The sequence below is a fragment of the Pecten maximus genome, chromosome 16 (assembly GCF_902652985.1).
Source record: "Pecten maximus chromosome 16, xPecMax1.1, whole genome shotgun sequence".
Classification (NCBI taxonomy): domain Eukaryota; kingdom Metazoa; phylum Mollusca; class Bivalvia; order Pectinida; family Pectinidae; genus Pecten; species Pecten maximus.
In genome coordinates this window covers 36,632,442-36,652,581 of record NC_047030.1, presented here as the reverse complement: position 1 = coordinate 36,652,581, position 20,140 = coordinate 36,632,442, and the positions used below count along the sequence as shown (strand labels likewise).

Sequence of the window (20,140 nt, the reverse complement as noted above, 5' to 3'; positions counted from 1 at the left end):
TTCAGCTCTAACTTGCCAGAAATGATCCTGAGATGGTCTTTACCAAGTGTTGTTATTTTCTTAGATCAGTCTGAAATCCAAAATGGCCACACTGGCAGCCATCTTGAAAAACACATTTTAAACTTCTGCTCCAGTTACACTGGAACCATTGAGCTGAAAATTGGTAGGAATGTTAAAGAAGTAGAGCCGATAAAGTGTGATTATTTTTCGGCCTCGTAAAATCTTTGACATGGCTGTCATTACGGCCATTTTGTTACATGATTGCGCAATCATCAATTTCTGAAAAGCTATTTCAAACTTCTCAAGTTCCACCAGTGGGATTCAAATCAAACTTGGCTACAATGATCCTGAGATGATCCTGTACAAGTATTTCTTATTTTTCGAGTTGGTCTGAAATCTAAGATGGCTGCTATGGCCAACAGTGCCACTTTACTGGCTACTGAGTATGTATGCTACAACAGGGTAAGGGACTTTTAGAGTCATATGACCCATGGGCCTCTGGTTTGAGAAGTATCAGAGGGATAAGATAAAAGTCATATTAAACACAATATGATATTAATGAGTGTGATGTTTCGATGACTTAACTGTCACCTTTATCAGACTAATGACCAATGTCCGAGACACTACATATGTCATTACCCACCTGGAGAAAATGTTCCAGAGTACAGGAAAGATATTTTTTCAAACTTCACAAAACAAAATGGCCTACAGGTGGCCATCTTGGATTTTGTCAATTGAAGTTTGTTATCGCTACTTCTTAAAAGTACTGGATGGATATTTATCAAACTTTACAGGAAGTTCCCCTTGGTCCTTAGTTGTGCGCATTTTGATTTTGAGTCTGATTTTGGGAAAATGGACGCCATCTTGGATTTTGATGGTCTAATTTTATTATTTCCGTATTTGTGAGAAAGTTCTTCATAGACCTTTCTTAGATTTCATAGTAAAGTATTCGTTAACATCAGATTATTAAGAGGGAAACAGAAAAGAAGGAAAAAGTTGAGAAAAGGTCTATCATACAACAAATACATATCATTCAATGGTGGGTACCAAGATTCTTCTGGGATCTTTTGTTATATCAAAGAAAGTTTTTATGGACTAAATGTATTTGTTTCATCAACATTTCATTGCTCAATTCTAATTCATAGGCATTATTTGTGATATATATAATCAGAGAGATCGTTTTATTTTACAGAAAGGAATTCTGAGCTGATGGCCATGATTGGTGAGTTTATTACATTTTTTTGGTCGAATGAAATAAAGTATTTCAAACTGCTGTATGTTTTTAGTACCGATAACGTTTTAGCCCACTATCCTCAGATGGTGGGCTATTCAAATCACCCTACGCCTGTGGTCATTGGTATGTGGTCCATCGTCCGTAAACAATCATTGTAATCACTATTTCTTGAAAATGCTTGGTTGAATATTTTTCAAACTTTTCAATTTTGAAACTGATCAGGGAAAAAAATGGCTAACAGGCCGCCATCTTGGAATTTGATGGCCAAAGTATTAAATTTATGTGTGATTCTGAAAAGCTCTTAGATCTATGTTTGAGATTTCATGTTAAGGTTATTGATGTCATTAGATCATAAAGAAGAAAAGAAAAAAGATTGGAAAAGTAGAGAAAAGATCTGTTTTACATAGAACCAATAGAGATCATTCAATTGTTGGTGTCCTTCTAAGATCTCCTGTTTTATTTCGCAAAATTTATATGGGTGTTCCAAAAACATTTTCTAGTTCAACTCTAATTCATATTCATTATTTGTGATATATTTAATAAAAGATATCCTCTTGTTTTACAGAAAGGGATCCTAAATTGGCAGCCTTGATTGGTGAGTTTGCTGAACAGGGTTGAATGTGAAGATATTTTCTTGGTGGAAGAGAGATCCAGCATGCCAGTCATATTGACCAACTTATTCAGGGACAGTAACATGTGAAACAAGTTAAAACATTGATATTTACAAGACCACACACCATACAGGTTTTGTATATAAAATTAATCATTAATGTAGTCATCCACCAAAGGTCAAGGTCAGGTGTTGCTTGATCTTTAATATGGTTGATTATACAGTAACTAAATTAATATCAAGTATTCATGACAGAGAAACCTGTATTTCCTGTCAAATCAGAGAGATAAAGAAGGTATATAGATCGTCTCCATCTCTCAGTCCGTAACTCTTATCTCAGTGCTTCGGATAGATTTCCTGTCACAAGGTTAAAGGTCAAGAACACTGTTACTACATGTAGAAAATCAGTTTGACCAGAACACCTTGAGTACTGTAATTTCATTTACAATGTTACACCCAGGTTAAGATCGGGTTTAGAGGAACACATGTAGTGGGTATGAAAATGTCTACGAATGACAAAGTCGCTGGGTTTGTTCTTTAATATATTTTTGGATCGAAGAGATTAAAACATTCTGAACACGTACAATAAAAAAGTTCTTAATAAAGTCTAAATCTACATGTAAATGTCACATCACACACAACATGCTCTCCCTATAGACCTACCCTCATTTACACAAATCGATCAAACTGATCAAATCAAAATACCAAATGTAAACATGATATTTCCAGTAAAAATAAATATTGTGCATTAATGCAGGTATACTGTTACATCACCTTGAATAGAGCTGAATATCAAAATTTATAACATATTCAACAAATTATTAAAACACAATAATCATAATTTGATCTTTAAATCATACTTACAAACCACACTGGGAAATTTTATTTTTTGTAAAAATATGAATTAAATTAAAAATCAGTCTAATTAAGAGGGTGGACAAACGACATGTCTTCTACAAAGGTCAATTAAAAATGGTCTGCCACACAAAGAAACATATTCTAAATACATACGAAAACAACTTTAACATCAAAGTATGTTATTATAAGAACTGTCACATGTCCAGTCTGTTGGTGACCACTACTTATACACACACATACATGTACATCACACAGACAAAGGAACATGCATGCTGATAAATTAATTGTTCGCACAGGTAAAAAGTAGTACGATAGTTTTATTCTATTACAATACCACGGACAGGTAAAACGTAGTATGATAGTTTTACTTTATCATAATACCACGGACAGGTAAAACGTAGTATGATAGTTTTACTCTATTATAATACCAAGGACAGGTAAAATGTAGTTCAATAGTTTTACTATATCATAATACCACGGACAGGTAAAACGTAGTACAATAGTTTTATTATAATATCACGGACAGGTAAAATGTAGTACAATAGTTTTACTCTATTATAATACCACGGACAGGTAAAACGTAGTACAATAGTTTTACTCTATTATAATACCACGGACAGGTAAAATGTAGTTCAATAGTTTTACTATATCATAATACCACGGACAGGTAAAACGTAGTACAATAGTTTTATTATAATATCACGGACAGGTAAAATGTAGTACAATAGTTTTATTATAATATCACGGACAGGTAAAATGTAGTACAATAGTTTTATTATAATATCACGGACAGGTAAAATGTAGTACAATAGTTTTATTATAATATCACGGACAGGTAAAATGTAGTACAATAGTTTTATTATAATACCACGGGCAGGTAAAACGTAGTACAATAGTTTTATTATATTATAATACCACGGACAGGTAAAACGTAATACAATAGTTTTATTATAATACCACGGACAGGTAAAATGTAGTTCAATAGTTTTACTATATCATAATACCACGGACAGGTAAAACGTAGTACAATAGTTTTATTATAATATCACGGACAGGTAAAATGTAGTACAATAGTTTTACTCTATTATAATACCACGGACAGGTAAAACGTAGTACAATAGTTTTACTCTATTATAATACCACGGACAGGTAAAATGTAGTTCAATAGTTTTACTATATCATAATACCACGGACAGGTAAAACGTAGTACAATAGTTTTATTATAATATCACGGACAGGTAAAATGTAGTACAATAGTTTTATTATAATATCACGGACAGGTAAAATGTAGTACAATAGTTTTATTATAATATCACGGACAGGTAAAATGTAGTACAATAGTTTTATTATAATATCACGGACAGGTAAAATGTAGTACAATAGTTTTATTATAATACCACGGGCAGGTAAAACGTAGTACAATAGTTTTATTATATTATAATACCACGGACAGGTAAAACGTAATACAATAGTTTTATTATAATACCACGGACAGGTAAAATGTAGTTCAATAGTTTTACTATATCATAATACCACGGACAGGTAAAACGTAGTACAATAGTTTTATTATAATATCACGGACAGGTAAAATGTAGTACAATAGTTTTACTATATTATAATACCACGGACAGGTAAAACGTAGTACAATAGTTTTACTCTATTATAATACCACGGACAGGTAAAATGTAGTTCAATAGTTTTACTATATCATAATACCACGGACAGGTAAAACGTAGTACAATAGTTTTATTATAATATCACGGACAGGTAAAATGTAGTACAATAGTTTTATTATAATATCACGGACAGGTAAAATGTAGTACAATAGTTTTATTATAATATCACGGACAGGTAAAATGTAGTACAATAGTTTTATTATAATATCACGGACAGGTAAAATGTAGTACAATAGTTTTATTATAATACCACGGGCAGGTAAAACGTAGTACAATAGTTTTATTATATTATAATACCACGGACAGGTAAAACGTAATACAATAGTTTTATTATAATACCACGGACAGGTAAAACGTAATGCAATAGTTTTATTATAATATCACGGACAGGTAAAATGTAGTACGATTGTTTTATTATAATATCACGGACAGGTAAAATGTAGTACAATAGTTTTACTCTATTATAATACCACGGACAGGTAAAATGTAGTTCAATAGTTTTACTATATCATAATACCACGGACAGGTAAAACGTAGTACAATAGTTTTATTATAATATCACGGACAGGTAAAATGTAGTACAATAGTTTTATTATAATATCACGGACAGGTAAAATGTAGTACAATAGTTTTATTATAATATCACGGACAGGTAAAATGTAGTACGATTGTTTTATTATAATATCACGGACAGGTAAAATGTAGTACAATAGTTTTACTCTATTATAATACCACGGACAGGTAAAATGTAGTTCAATAGTTTTACTATATCATAATACCACGGACAGGTAAAACGTAGTACAATAGTTTTATTATAATATCACGGACAGGTAAAATGTAGTACAATAGTTTTATTATAATATCACGGACAGGTAAAATGTAGTACAATAGTTTTATTATAATACCACGGGCAGGTAAAACGTAGTACAATAGTTTTATTATATTATAATATCACGGACAGGTAAAATGTAGTACAATAGTTTTATTATAATACCATGGACAGGTAAAACGTAGTAAAATAGTTTTATTATATTATAATATCACGGACAGGTAAAATGTAGTACGATTGTTTTACTCTTAGACTATTATAATACCACGGACACAACACAAACCATACAATGATTATTGAAACTTTTTACTACATACAAATGTACATATGCATTACATATAATTCATAACACACACATTGTGAGAACCTTGCTGACATGTCAGTTCTGCCACCTAATCTTGCTTTTACAAAATTTACTGTTCCCTACAGGGTACTTGTAGTTGTTGGCTATTTGATAGAAATGTTTAATCTTAGTGTTCATTATTTTTTCCTTGTAGAAACAACAAAAATTAAGATAAAGAGAGATAGACTAAATTACCAGTTTCTTCCCACCAAAAGTTTCCATGAAGCTCAGAAAAAACTGAAGAACAGGATGGTTATAATCAAGGGAAACACAGGAGATGGGAAGTCGTCTATTGCCATTGAACTTCTCCGTTTCCTGTGCTGTGATGAGGAGGGCCAACAGAAACGATGTCTACAGCCACTGAAACTACACGACATCAAGGACTTGGATTTGGTGGCACCAAAGTCTGGATTAGTTATCTATTTCGATGATATTTTTGGCAAGAATGTTGTGTGTAAAGGAGATGTAGATGAATGGGAGAACAGAGAAGAAGATATTCCTTCAAAACTGTGTGAAAGTGAGAACTCTGAGGGCAATATCCTTGTCATGACCATCCGTAGTGAAATTTTAAATTCTTTAGGTAGTTCTTTTTCGAAAAATATATTCACTGAAGAGAACATTGTTGATCTCAGTGAATACAAAGATAAAGAAGAAAAACGGAAATTATTAAGGTTGTATGAACCAAAAGTTAAATTTGATAAATGGACAGATAAGGAAGAGAAAGAGATCTTAAAGTCATGTCCTGACATTGGGTTTCCCCAATGTTGTAGATTATTCAGGGACACACCTACTTTGCAAGCAGAAAGGGTCAACTTCTTTAGAAGACCTTTTCATTTTGTGAAATCTTGTTTAGATAAATTAAAGGATGGAAAATTTTATGGGCTGCTGTATCTGTTCCTCAATGGAGGCAAAGTGATAGAAAATGATTTAGACCCTTCTAACGAAAATGTTGATAAAACATTAGAAGCAGCATTTGCTGTTGATGTAGTCAAAGTTGATCCAACTAATAGAACTTCATGTTTACAACAAGGAGAGGAAAGCTGAATTTGTGAAGGAGTCGTTAGAAAGTCTGTTGGGTTCCCTGGTGAAAAAAGAGTCCACCCAAAAACAAGGCAGATTGTATCCTTGTTACAAATTCAGCCACGACTCCATTGAGGAAACTGTGGCACTTCTGTATGGAGAGAAAACTCCTATTGGCTACATACAGAATTGTCCCCGCAAGTTACTCAGTTATATAACTACAACAAAAAACACCCCAAACAGGATAGTTATATCATCTGATGATCAAACCAATGCCATGTATAAACGTACCGTCAAAGAGATGAAAGAGTGTAAATCTGTTGATCCTAAAAGTTACTACAGGTATTCTAGTGAGTGGAACTATTTAGTTACATTAGATGTATGGACAGATTGCCAGTTTCTACAGGGATTTGTCACATACCTAAGTGGTCAGAATGTTGACTACAGTTTGTACCACAAGATAAAACATGCCTTGTTTAATCAAGCATGCTTTACTGGTTCAGATGAATGTGCTTTGTTTCTCCTGTCTAAGGGTGTTGAACCTGACAAGGAGACACCATTTCGTGTGGTGGAGGGTGGGAGTGTACAACTACTAAATAAACTACTTAAGTGTAAAGTCATCACTCCCACAGCGAGGGCATACAGGTCACGATCACCATATAGATATAATACTGAAGATATCAATGTCCTACACGAGGCGTGTTTGTTTGAGAGAGAAGAGATGGTGACCATGTTGTGTGACACTTACCCAGACTTGGTACGTGAGACTGATGACAGGGGACAAAGCACGCTCCATCTTGTGGCACTGACAGGAAACGTTGGTATATTTCAGACAGTGGAGAGATTGGTACTTAAATCATTGTGTAGAGATAAAGTACAACATGAGTGTGAGATAGAAGATGGTCGTGTTGTACATAGGAGTTGTGTGTGTGGTCAGTACATGTCACAGTTAGTGGACAAGGTTTTTGGGTATACAATATTACATGAGAGTTGTATAAAGGGACACAGGGAGCTTAGTTTATACCTGTGTAAGTTATACCCAGCACTAACTACAGCTGTAGATAGACACGGGTATACAATATTACATCGTAGTTGTAGTCAGGGAGACAGGGAGCTTAGTTTATACCTGTGTCAGTGTTACCCAGCACTAACTACAGCTGTAAATAACGGCGAGTATACAATATTACATAAGAGTTGTAGACATGGACACAGGGAGCTTAGTTTAGAGCTGTGTCAGTTATACCCAGCACTAACTACAGCTGTAGATAACTACGGGTATACAATATTACATTGTAGTTGTAGACAGGGAGACAGGGAGCTTAGTTTATACCTGTGTCAGTGTTACCCAGCACTAACTACAGCTGTAACTAACCGTGGGTATAATTGTCTACATCTCATAGCCGAGGAGACATCAGATGTAGACATGTTCACTGATTGTGAACGTCACGTAAAACAGAACGTAGAGAAAACAGGAGGTAAGTATGACATCACGACCTTACTTACTAATGACGGGAAATCTGTTTTAGACCTGGCAAAGTGGCGGACAAAATTGTGGGAGTTAGATAACAACCCTTTGTATGACCATCTTGTTCAATTGTTTGCTAAATAAAATTAAATATTCCCATTAATTTATGTTTACTAAATTGTATAAAATGATGTAGAACTAAACAAAGGGAAAGTTTAGGAAAACTTTGTATCCTCGTCGCTGTTAAAAAACAGTGTCACACTTTAGAAAATAGTGTCACCGTGACAGTTAAACAATGTCAGTTAGAATTATAATTGGATGAACACTTGAAATGTTGAACAAAAGCAAAGTGTTCTAAAGAAAATATAAACATACTATATAGATGTAATGATATGTGTTGGTAATGTCAAGGAATTGTCAGGTTGTAACTCGTACACAGAATGTATGAATGTTGTCAGAATGAATCTGTTTACAAAGGTCGGCAGTTATAGAAGTTTTCATCGTCATTGTTTACTAAATAAAGTACTAAATATTCACACTTCTGTACATTGACTTGTGTGGCATGATGTAGAGCCAAACAGAGATAAAATTGAGGAGACATTTTTTACTCTCGTCACAATTTACAAAATGTAAAACAAAAGTCGGCAGTTGTAGAAAGTTTTCTTCGCCGATAGGGGGTGTCCTCGGGTAGGTCCGAGTGAAAGGAGGGTGGTGATACGGGTCCTCCTAAAGACATGAACGGACCTGAAAGGACCTGAATCTGTACCTGAATGGGTTTTAAAGGTGTTTATTGATTATAAAAGTGTTATTTCTCAGTGTTTTATGCAAGAATGGGTGTTATTACACCATTTTCATTCAAAAAAACAAATTTGAATGATGTTTTTTAAAGCTCGATAAATGAGTCGCTAATCCAACGACAAACAAGGCGGATCAGAATGGGATCGAGTGGACCTATAAACTGTGTATAGTTTCACTGCAGACATACTCCCACTTTTTTGGCCAGGACACTAAAGGACAGAGTCCGCCTGGCAACTATAATATCTTTAATATTTTTAGCCCACCATCATCAGATGGTGGGCTATTCAAATCGCCCTGCGTCCGTGGTCCGTCGTCCGTCCGTCCGTCCGTCCGTCCCTCCGTCCGTAAACAATTCTTGTTATCGCTATTTCTGAGAAAGTACCGATGGGATCTTTCTCAAATTTCATATGTAGGTTCCCCTTGGTGCCTAGTTGTGCATATTGCATTTTGGGACCGATTGGAAAACAACATGGCCGACAGGCAGCCATCTTGGATTTTGACAATTGAAGTTTGTTATCTCTATTTCTGAGAAAGTATTGAAGAGATCTTTCTCAAATTTCATATGTAGGTTCCCCTTGGTGCCTAGTTATGCATATTGCATTTTGGGACCGATCAGAAAACAACATGGCCGACAGGCAGCCATCTTGGATTTTGACAATTGGAGTTTGTTATCGCTATTTCTGAGGAAGTACTGAGGGGATCTTTCTCAAATTTCATATATAGGTTCCCTTTGGTGCCTAGTTATGCATATTGCATTTTGGGACCAATCGGAAAACAACATGGCCGACAGGCAGCCATCTTGGATTTTGACAATTGAAGTTTGTTATCGCTATTTCTGTGAAAGTACTGAAGGGATTTTTCTCAAATTTCATATGCAGGTTCCTCTTTGTTCCTGGTTATGCATATTGCATTTTGAGACTAATTAGAAAACAACATGGCCGACAGGCAGCCATCTTGGATTCTGACAATTAAAGTTTGTTATCGCTATTTCTGTGAAAGTAATGAAGGGATCTTTCTGAAATTTCATATGCAGGTTCCCCTCAGTGCCTAGTTATGCATATTGCATTTTGAGACCAATCGGAAAACAACATGGCCGACAGGCAGCCATCTTGGATTTTGACAATTGAAATTTGTTATCGCTTTTTCTGTGAAAGAACTGAAGGGATCTTTCTCAAATTTCATATGGAGGTTCCCCTTGGTGCCTACTTATGCATATTGCATTTTGAGACCAATCGGAAAACAAAATTGCTGACAGGCAGCCATCTTGGATTTTGACAATTAAAATTTGTTATCGCTATTTCTCAGAAAGTAATAAAGGGATCTTTCTGAAATTACATATGCAGGTTCCCCTCAGTGCCTAGTTATGCATATTGCATTTTGAGACCTATCAGAAAACAACATGGCTGACAGGCAGCCATCTTGGATTTTGACAATTGAAGTTTGTTATCGCTATTTCTGTGAAAGTACTGAAGGGATCTTTCTCAAATTTCATATGTAGGTTCCCCTCAGTGCCTAGTTTTGCATACTGGGACCAATACGAAAACAACATGGCCGACAGACAGCCATTATAGCTAAATCTTAAATTCTATATATAGGTTCCCCTTGTTTGAATAGTACTAGAGGGCTGTTTCTGAATTTACACAGATAAGTAAGACTTAGAGGAAGGGAAAAGTAGGGAAAAGATCAATCTGACATGGAACCTATAAAGATCATTCAATGGTGGGCGCCAAGATCCCTCTGGGATCTCTTGTTATTCATTAAAATTATATCAGACAACTATTCCAGTGGCAGAGGAATTAGTTGAATTTATTTATTTATTTATTTTTATTTATTTTTTCAACTGTTTTTACATTTTAAAATGTTTTAGCTTATACATTTTATACGTAGCTATTACGTAATTATTTAAATAAGCTGGGTACATTAGCCCTCACATATCAATAAATTACTTTTTATAAGTATTAGACAGCTTACAAAATTTCCTCCTCCTTTTCATGTTAAATCCTTTGTTTTTTTATTAAATTTCTATTGCCGCTTTTTTCTGCATTTTTTCTTATATACTTTTGATACGCATACACTAGTATAAGATAAAAACCCGCATACACTATAGGGACACCCCGGACCATCTATACCTCCAGCCAAGCCCGGCAAAAGGACAAAGTACTGTACCTTACGGAAGCAGTGACGTCCTCGACTGTCGGGTGTAACTGGTGGCCTTAGACCCGGGGTACATAACAGGCACATTATATATCGCCCCTTATTTGAACACCAACATACGACAATAATCTCACTCTTGAACACACATATATATCTACCGATATTTTTTGTAAAAATAACTTAAAAATATATAAAGATAAATTTTTAATATAATTATATAGTAAGCCTCTTGGCTCCCTTCGGTCGCCCTCCCACGACAAAAAACTATAACGTGGGATAATTTTACACCACCATAGAGCGACTGGCGTACATGGGCTTGTCCACAACGGCAATGAATGTGACATGCGTGTTATTTCCAAAAGTGGATTAACATTTGAAAAGGCTTGGAATCAGTTGAAGAACTTGGTAACAAATTACAAAATTTTGGTCCTCCACTTGGGTTATGATGAATTGGCTAAAAGGGAAACTGATGAAAAAGTTCTTTCAAAGTACCAAACTCTTGTAGAAAATGTCTGTTTTTTTCAGTCGATAGGTATTCATTAGTGCTTTAAATAATAAATAGGTTTTCATCTGCAGCCCGCCTTGTGCGTATAAATGCTCGGATGTAAATCATTAGTGTTTTTTTCTGTCGATAGGTATTCATTAGTGCTTTAAATAATAAATAGGTTTTCATCTGCAGCCCGCCTTGTGCGTATAAATGCTCGGATGTAAATAATTAATCATTAACATTTCAAATGGCCAAGAGTTCTACATTTTTTTTCTAAAGTTTTATTATTTGTTGAATACTCACACGGGCATGTCTAGACTCCCATTCAGGCCCAACCGATCCCGTTCAGGTCGACAATGTTTGTTGGTTCGATTAGCGACTCGTTTACATAACTTTCTCAAAATATATATCTTTTATTAAAAAAAAACATAGAAATGGTATTTTACTATGAAATAGCATCTCTTCTTGCATTATGCACAAAAATATTATACAAACTTAGCTATAATACAGCTAAAATCCCGTTCAGGTCCACTCGATCCCATTCAGGTCCGCCGTGTTTGTCAGTTCGAATAGCGACCCATTTATCGAGCTGTAAAATACATCATTATGATTTTTTTTTGTACAGAAATGGTATTTTACTATGAAATAACATCTCTTCCTGCATTATGCACAAAAAATTTATTATACAAACTTAGCTATAATACAGCTAAAATCCCGTTCAGGTCCACTCGATCCCATTCAGGTCCGCCGTGTTTGTCGTCCGATAGCGACTCATTTATCGAGCTTTAAAAAACATCATTCAAATTTTTTTTTTCAAATGAAAATGGTGTTTCGACATGTAATAACACACATTCTTGCATAAAACACTGAGAAATAACACATTTATAATCAATAAACACCTTTAAAACCCATTCAGGTCCAGATTCGGGTCCTTTCAGGTCCATTCATGTCTTTAGGAGGACCCCGGTGATACTAATAACCGCCTGGTGGAGCTCAACACAGACTGGGGGACAGGGTAGGACAGGATAGGGATCAAGGGAACCACTCGGGCCTTTACGTGCATTCCAGACCATTTACATTATAGTATTGTGTATCTGCTAACTCATTAAGTAAATACTATTTGAAAGAAAGAAGGAAAAATGAATAATCTTGAGAACGAAGTTAAGAAAAAAAAATCTCTATGGTGACTGATTCATTAAAATTACAGAACTGTAAACAACAGTCATGTAATTTTAAATATAAATATTAAATATTTGACATGCAAGAGATTTTAGTATTGATATTTTTTTTCTTTGTTTTTTTCCCCAAAAGCTAAAAAAAAATTCTATCTTTGTTTAATCCAAAAGTTCTACAAATAGTTCATTCTTGAAAAGAAATATTTCAACTGTTATAAATAAGCTATCTCTTTTGATTTTCATTTAAAATGCTGCACAATGGCTGATACCTGTATGACACGCCGTTTGGGGTTTTACCTATTTAATTCAGATATATGTCTTTGATTAGAGATCTCTTTTTTAATAGAAATACATTGTATCTTTATTTAAATACAGATATAATTTTTGTTTTAGATATCTTCATTTATTTAATAATAAAGATATCGGTATTTAGAATAGAGATGTCTAATTAAATTCAGATATCTCCATCTCAAATACAAATGTCTTTTATTTAAATACAGATATCTGTATTTAATGGAGAATGGAGATAAATCTATTTAAAATACAGAAATCTCTCTCTCTATATAGGATATATACCGGTACATGTACTGTAATTAGGATATATAACATCAATACTGTGACCGGTACATGTACTGTAATTAGGATATATAACATCAATACTGTGACCGGTTTATGTGCTGTAATTAGGATATATAACATCAATACTGTGACCGGTACATGTACTGTAATTAGGATATATAACATTAATACTGTGACCGGTACATGTACTGTAATTAGGATTTATAACATCAATACTGTGACCGGTACATGTACTGTAATTAGGATATATAACATCAGTACTGTGACCGGTATATGTGCTGTAATTAGGATTTATAACATCAATACTGTGACCGGTATATGTACTGTAGTTAGGATATATAACATCAATACTGTGACCGGTACATGTACTGTAATTAGGATATATAACATCAATACTGTGACCGGTACATGTACTGTAATTAGGATATATAACATCAATACTGTGACCGGTACATGTACTGTAATTAGGATATATAACATCAATACTGTGACCGGTACATGTACTGTAATTAGGATATATAACATCAATACTGTGACCGGTACATGTACTGTAATTAGGATTTATAACATCAATACTGTGACCGGTACATGTACTGTAATTAGGATATATAACATCAATACTGTGACAGGTACATGTACTGTAATTAGGATATATAACATCAATACTGTGACCGGTACATGTACTGTAATTAGGATATATAACATCAATACTGTGACAGGTACATGTACTGTAATTAGGATATATAACATCAGTACTGTGACCGGTATATGTGCTGTAATTAGGATTTATAACATCAATACTGTGACCGGTATATGTGCTGTAGTTAGGATATATAACATCAATACTGTGACCGGTACATGTACTGTAATTAGGATATATAACATCAATACTGTGACCGGTACATGTACTGTAATTAGGATATATAACACCAATACTGTGACCGGTACATGTACTGTAATTAGGATATATAACATCAATACTGTGACCGGTACATGTACTGTAATTAGGATATATAACATCAATACTGTGACCGGTACATGTACTGTAATTAGGATTTATAACATCAATACTGTGACCGGTACATGTACTGTAATTAGGATATATAACATCAATACTGTGACAGGTACATGTACTGTAATTAGGATATATAACATCAATACTGTGACCGGTACATGTACTGTAATTAGGATATATAACATCAATACTGTGACAGGTACATGTACTGTAATTAGGATATATAACATCAATACTGTGACCGGTACATGTACTGTAATTAGGATATATAACATCAATACTGTGACCGGTACATGTACTGTAATTAGGATATATAACATCAATACTGTGACCGGTACATGTACTGTAATTAGGATATATAACATCAATACTGTGACCGGTACATGTACTGTAATTAGGATATATAACATCAATACTGTGACTGGTACATGTACTGTAATTAGGATATATAACATCAATACTGTGACCGGTACATGTACTGTAATTAGGATTTATAACATCAATACTGTGACCGGTACATGTACTGTAGTTAGGATATATAACAGTGGAAGAGTTTTTTCGGGAGTGTGATGTTTTACAGAAAACATATATTTATTGATATGTAAATTTTGTTTGTTGTATTTGTGTAACTATTGTTTGTTGACTTTTGTTTGTATAAATAGTATATAGACTAGATAAACAATACAATTGTTGAAGAGTTGACAGTGACTATATAGTATGGAGCTTTAACATTATAGATATTACAAATAGATTCCTAAGATTTACAAATATCACTGATATGTTGTAGGGCTAAAAATAAGGTATTATGTTACCGATACAACATGTAAACAACTGTTTATGCTGTATGAGTACCAATGTACACAACTTTGTATAAAACCATTATAATGAATGTGTCTGTAATGTGATGTACAGGGTCGTATATAGCTGTGTTAAAAATGAATATTTACACCATATTATGGTCCATTGTATAAATATGTCATTATATAATTCATTTATATAAATCATGTATGTGGTTTAACTATGTTAAAGTCTGTGGTATAAGACATTTACATACATGTACGTGGTATTACCATGTTAAAGTCTGTGGTATAAGACATTTATATACATGTATATGTACGTGGTATTACCATGTTAAAGTCTGTGGTATAAGACATTTATATACATGTATATGTACGTAGTATTACCATGTTAAAGTCTGTGGTATAAGACATTTATATACATGTATATGTACGTGGTATTACCATGTTAAAGTCTGTGGTATAAGACATTTATATACATGTATATGTACGTGGTATTACCATGTTAAAGTCTGTGGTATAAGACATCTATATACATGTATTTGTACGTGGTATTACCATGTTAAAGTCTGTAGTATAAGACATTTATATACATGTACATATACGTGGTATTACCATGTTAAAGTCTGTGGTATAAGACATCTATATACATGTATTTGTACGTGGTATTACCATGTTAAAGTCTGTAGTATAAGACATTTATATACATGTACATATACGTGGTATTACCATGTTAAAGTCTGTGGTATAAGACATTTATATACATATATATGTATGTGGTAATACATAAGAAGAGGATATAAGACTCCACAGTGTTAACATAAGGAGTTTATATTTAATATTCCACAGTTTTAACATAAGGAATTGTAATGTAATTCTCCACAGTTTTCACATAAGGAGTTGATATTTAATACTCCACAGTGTTAACATAAGGAGTTGATGTTTAATACTCCACAGTGTTAACATAAGGAGTTGATATTTAATACTCCACAGTGTTGACATAAGGAGTTGATATTTAATACTCCACAGTGTTAACATAAGGAGTTGATATTTGATACTCCACAGTGTTAACATAAGGAGTTGATATTTGATACTCCACAGTGTTAACATAAGGAGTTGATATTTGATATTCCACAGTGTTAACATAAGAAGTTATTTGATATTTTACAGTGTTGATATAAGAAGTTGATATTTAATACTCCACAGTGTTAACATAAGGAGTTGATATTTAATACTCCACAGTGTTAACATAAGGAGTTGATATTTGATACTCCACAGTGTTAACATAAGGAGTTGATATTTGATATTCCACAGTGTTAACATAAGAAGTTATTTGATATTTTACAGTGTTGATATAAGAAGTTGATATTTAATACTCCACAGTGTTAACATAAGGAGTTGATATATGAATTCAGTGAAGTTTAAAATTCTGTTTTATTGCATGTCACCATATCTTTTTGTGCACATAAATAAACCGTTCTTTGTATTTAAAGAAGACTTGCTTTATTATTTTGTAGGATCGACTGTTTACATCCCTCGTCTACGATCTGTGCATCCGCAAACAAAAACAATGTTATTCCTTAACAAATACTGATAAGATATTTCTCACCAATAGTACCTTGGTCCTTAAAACAGCTTTCTTATCGCCTTTTGTCCGTCATTGTGCATCGTCTGTTCGTAAACAATTTACTTTTTTAGCTCAAAAAGACCAAGGTGAGCTTATGCCATACCATGGCGTCTGGCGTCCGTCCGTCAACAATTGACTTCTCTCCATAACCGCTGATCGGAATTGAACAAAATTTGACTGGTAGCATCCTTATTGGGTATCGTAGGGATACAAAATTGTACAAATGGTGGGGCTGACCCCCTGGGGACCTGAGGGGCGGGGCCAAAAGAGGTCAACTTGGCTGAATTGATGTAAACAACTTTTTTCTCTGGAAATAAGCAATGGTTATTTGTCTGGTAGCATTCTTATCAGGTAGGGATTCAAAAATGTACAAATGATTGGGCTGACCCCCGGGGCCAGAGGGTGGGGCCAAAAGGAGTCAGTTTTGATAAATTGATAAAAACAACTTTTTCTCTGAAACTAAGCAATGTATATCACTCATTTGTATGGTAGCTTTGTTATGGGGTAGGGATTCAAAATTGTACATATGGTGAGGCTGATCCCACTGAAGGCTATCATTTATATTTGACTGGTAGCATCCTTATGGGGCAGAGATTCAATATTGTACAAATGTTGGGGGTTGACTTTCTGGGGCCTTGAGGGGGCTTAAGGGCAGGGTCAAAAAGCTGTTGATTTGGTTAAATTGGAAAAACTATATTTGACTGGAAGCATACCTAAGGGGTTGGAATTTAAAAAAACTATAAATGGTGTAGCTGACATCTTTTAAACTATTAAGTTATGTACATCGCTCATAGGGGTACCCCCGGTCCATTTGGCAATATTGATGTTAATGATTTCTCTGGAACTAAGCCATGTATGACATTGATATTTCAGTGGTACAGTTGAGTGTAGACTAAAGGTTACACAAAGTGCACTCCGTTTGGACTCCAGGTAAACTTGGAGTGCACTCCAGTGCACTCCCAAGTTTACCTGGAGTCCTATCAAGCCCCAATCCTACCTGGGTCCACATGTATCACATGTACCTGTAACCAAGTACATATATACATGATGTTTATAGATAGATGTATACTCTTATACATTTTGACTCCTTAAACATGTAACAATAAGATATGTGTTACTGTTTTATCTTTGTATTTATATATCATCTTATTTTGTCGGTTCATTTTTCGTTGGTTAACTAACAGCATCTAGCTAATGTAATTGATTTTTTCTATTAGTTAACCCTATATAAAATGAAAAGATCTAGCACTTCGTTGAAAAATGTATGATAGCATTCCTTTGATTTGAAGAGTTTTAACAAGCCACGTCAATTAGTAGAAAATTGGCAATAAACAAAAATGTATTTGGCAAGTTGTTTTTTGTGGTCTCTCAAAATGTAGAGTTTGATTGTGTACTGGACATAACTTGTACTCGAAGTACTAAGTACTGTTTTTAATATATTTTATATTTCAAATACTTTTCTTCCAACAGTTTATATTTATCTTAACATACAACAAAAAAGAAAGGTTTTTTTTTATCACCTTGATGGCATATTCCGGATCTAATGTCTAATTTTGATTTAGTTTAACATCAGACTTACATTTCTATTTGGTAAAGCAAGTTTTTTTTGTTATGCCAGCTAGCTGCCTCATTAAATCCAGGACATACATGGAGTTCTTTTAACAGTTATATCACAGACATCCTCTCCCCCCCCCCCCCCCCCCCCCCCCCCCCCCCCCCATGTTTTGTATGGTGTCAAGCTTAAGGCTAGAGGAAACTCAGGCTGACCTATACCAATATAGGTACAGACTTGTGACGGTCGATATCTGACACCTATTACAGTATTATAATATTAAAACAGTTATAAGTCATTAATATAAAAAAAAATATTTGAAAAAAAAATTATTGAAGACTTTGATGTTATAATGGAAGCATGACATAGAGTATTAGAGGTCAATATGTAAATCAACATAATAGATTAATATAATTTTCATATTTGAAATACTTATCAAACATTCCATACACCAATTGCAGCAGGCCTTAATATGTTTTTTTTAAAGTTTGAACATTTTAACTTTATGATTATATAATTAGCTTGAACAACCATTGTACATTCATGACCTGTATCTGTTACATACAATGTATGAGTGACACATAGCATGATAGATATTGACTGAATGGGAATAGAAAACGATGTAGATCCAACAGGACAGTTTTACAGGTAAATGGTACATAAGTTGCTGTGTCCAACTACCCTGAGGCAAATTGTACCTCAGGCTCTATAATCTTATTTCCTGGATGAGAACAATGTGTACTAATTACAGGTATAAGGCTATAGGTTGGTTTTGGGAAATGGTGAATTTACATTCATTATACCATTTTGAATTACACTGAAATTATTCATTTTTTTAGTTTAATATCTTTCTCTTTTTTTTAATAATTTTTCTTTTTTCAAAAGCATTTGATAACAAAAACATATACATGTTATATCTACTCACATACAAGTATACAATTCATTCCATTATTATTCCCTTCCTTCATCAAAATCATCATCTTTCTCATTTTATCATCTATTATTTGTTTAATATTAACCAGAGCGTATCATCATCATCAACATTCGTCATCATCATCATCATCATCATCATCATCATCACCACAATCATTCATCATCATCATCGTCATCATCATTATGGATTTTATATATATTCTACAAAAATATTACAACGACGGGAAAAATCGTTGTGATATATATATAAAGAAATTCTTGTTCTACCAAATGATACATGAAACTGTATTATGATTATTCTATCATGAGTACCTGCATGTTCATATATATATACTATAACTTTTTCCAACCATATAGATATCTTGTTATGTGTTGATTAATGTATATTATGTTTTGTATGTTGTTATAGAGGGCCATATGGAAGATTAGCACATGCTAAATATGTCAGAAAATAACGTATTATTATTATTATTATATAAACGTGAACTAACCACAGTATTCATGGGTTCGAAATAAACAAGAGCCATACTTTGGATTTCTGACATCCATCTCAGTAATTATGAATGTAAACCTCCCATATGTCGTAAAATCATTGTATTGTAGGCTGTTTGGTTAACCTCTGAAAATCTTCAAGGTCAGATTTAAATGAAATAAAATGTATATTATATTATCTGAAGAGTCATTTTGCAAATTTGATAGTTTGCTAATGTAAATGTTGTGTAGTTTATTGTCATTGGACAGTATAATTGTTAAGATAGCGATTCTACAATGAACTAAAAATCAGTTCTTGTTGTCCCAAGGGAGGCTTACTGCGAGTATATGGGAGACTTTTCAATTGGTCACGTGATCGGGAACTGACACAGGTGACCGTGTATATATATTTCTCTTCGATAATTTCCAGCAAGAATGTTTGATGAAAGTAAATTTGTCGTCAAAAGGAATTTCATACCAAAATCTAGTTGTTGATATTTAACTTCAGTCGTATCTT

At 33.8% G+C, this 20,140-nt stretch overlaps 2 protein-coding genes and 1 long non-coding RNA gene across 6 annotated transcripts in view; 2 read left to right on the top strand and 1 right to left on the bottom strand.

Annotated features, from left to right (window-relative positions):
- LOC117314740 overlaps positions 1 to 20,140 on the top strand; it is a gene marked incomplete in the record, with an annotated part of 896,274 nt that overhangs the window by 190,466 nt on the left and 685,668 nt on the right.
- The window catches only part of LOC117314739, a 439,277-nt gene that overhangs the window by 67,312 nt on the left and 351,825 nt on the right, over positions 1 to 20,140 (bottom strand). The window lies entirely within an intron of this gene.
- LOC117314769 lies at positions 10,526 to 12,639 on the top strand. Its single transcript, XR_004529587.1, has 2 exons — positions 10,526 to 11,519; positions 11,623 to 12,639. It is a non-coding gene; the product is annotated as an uncharacterized LOC117314769 (long non-coding RNA).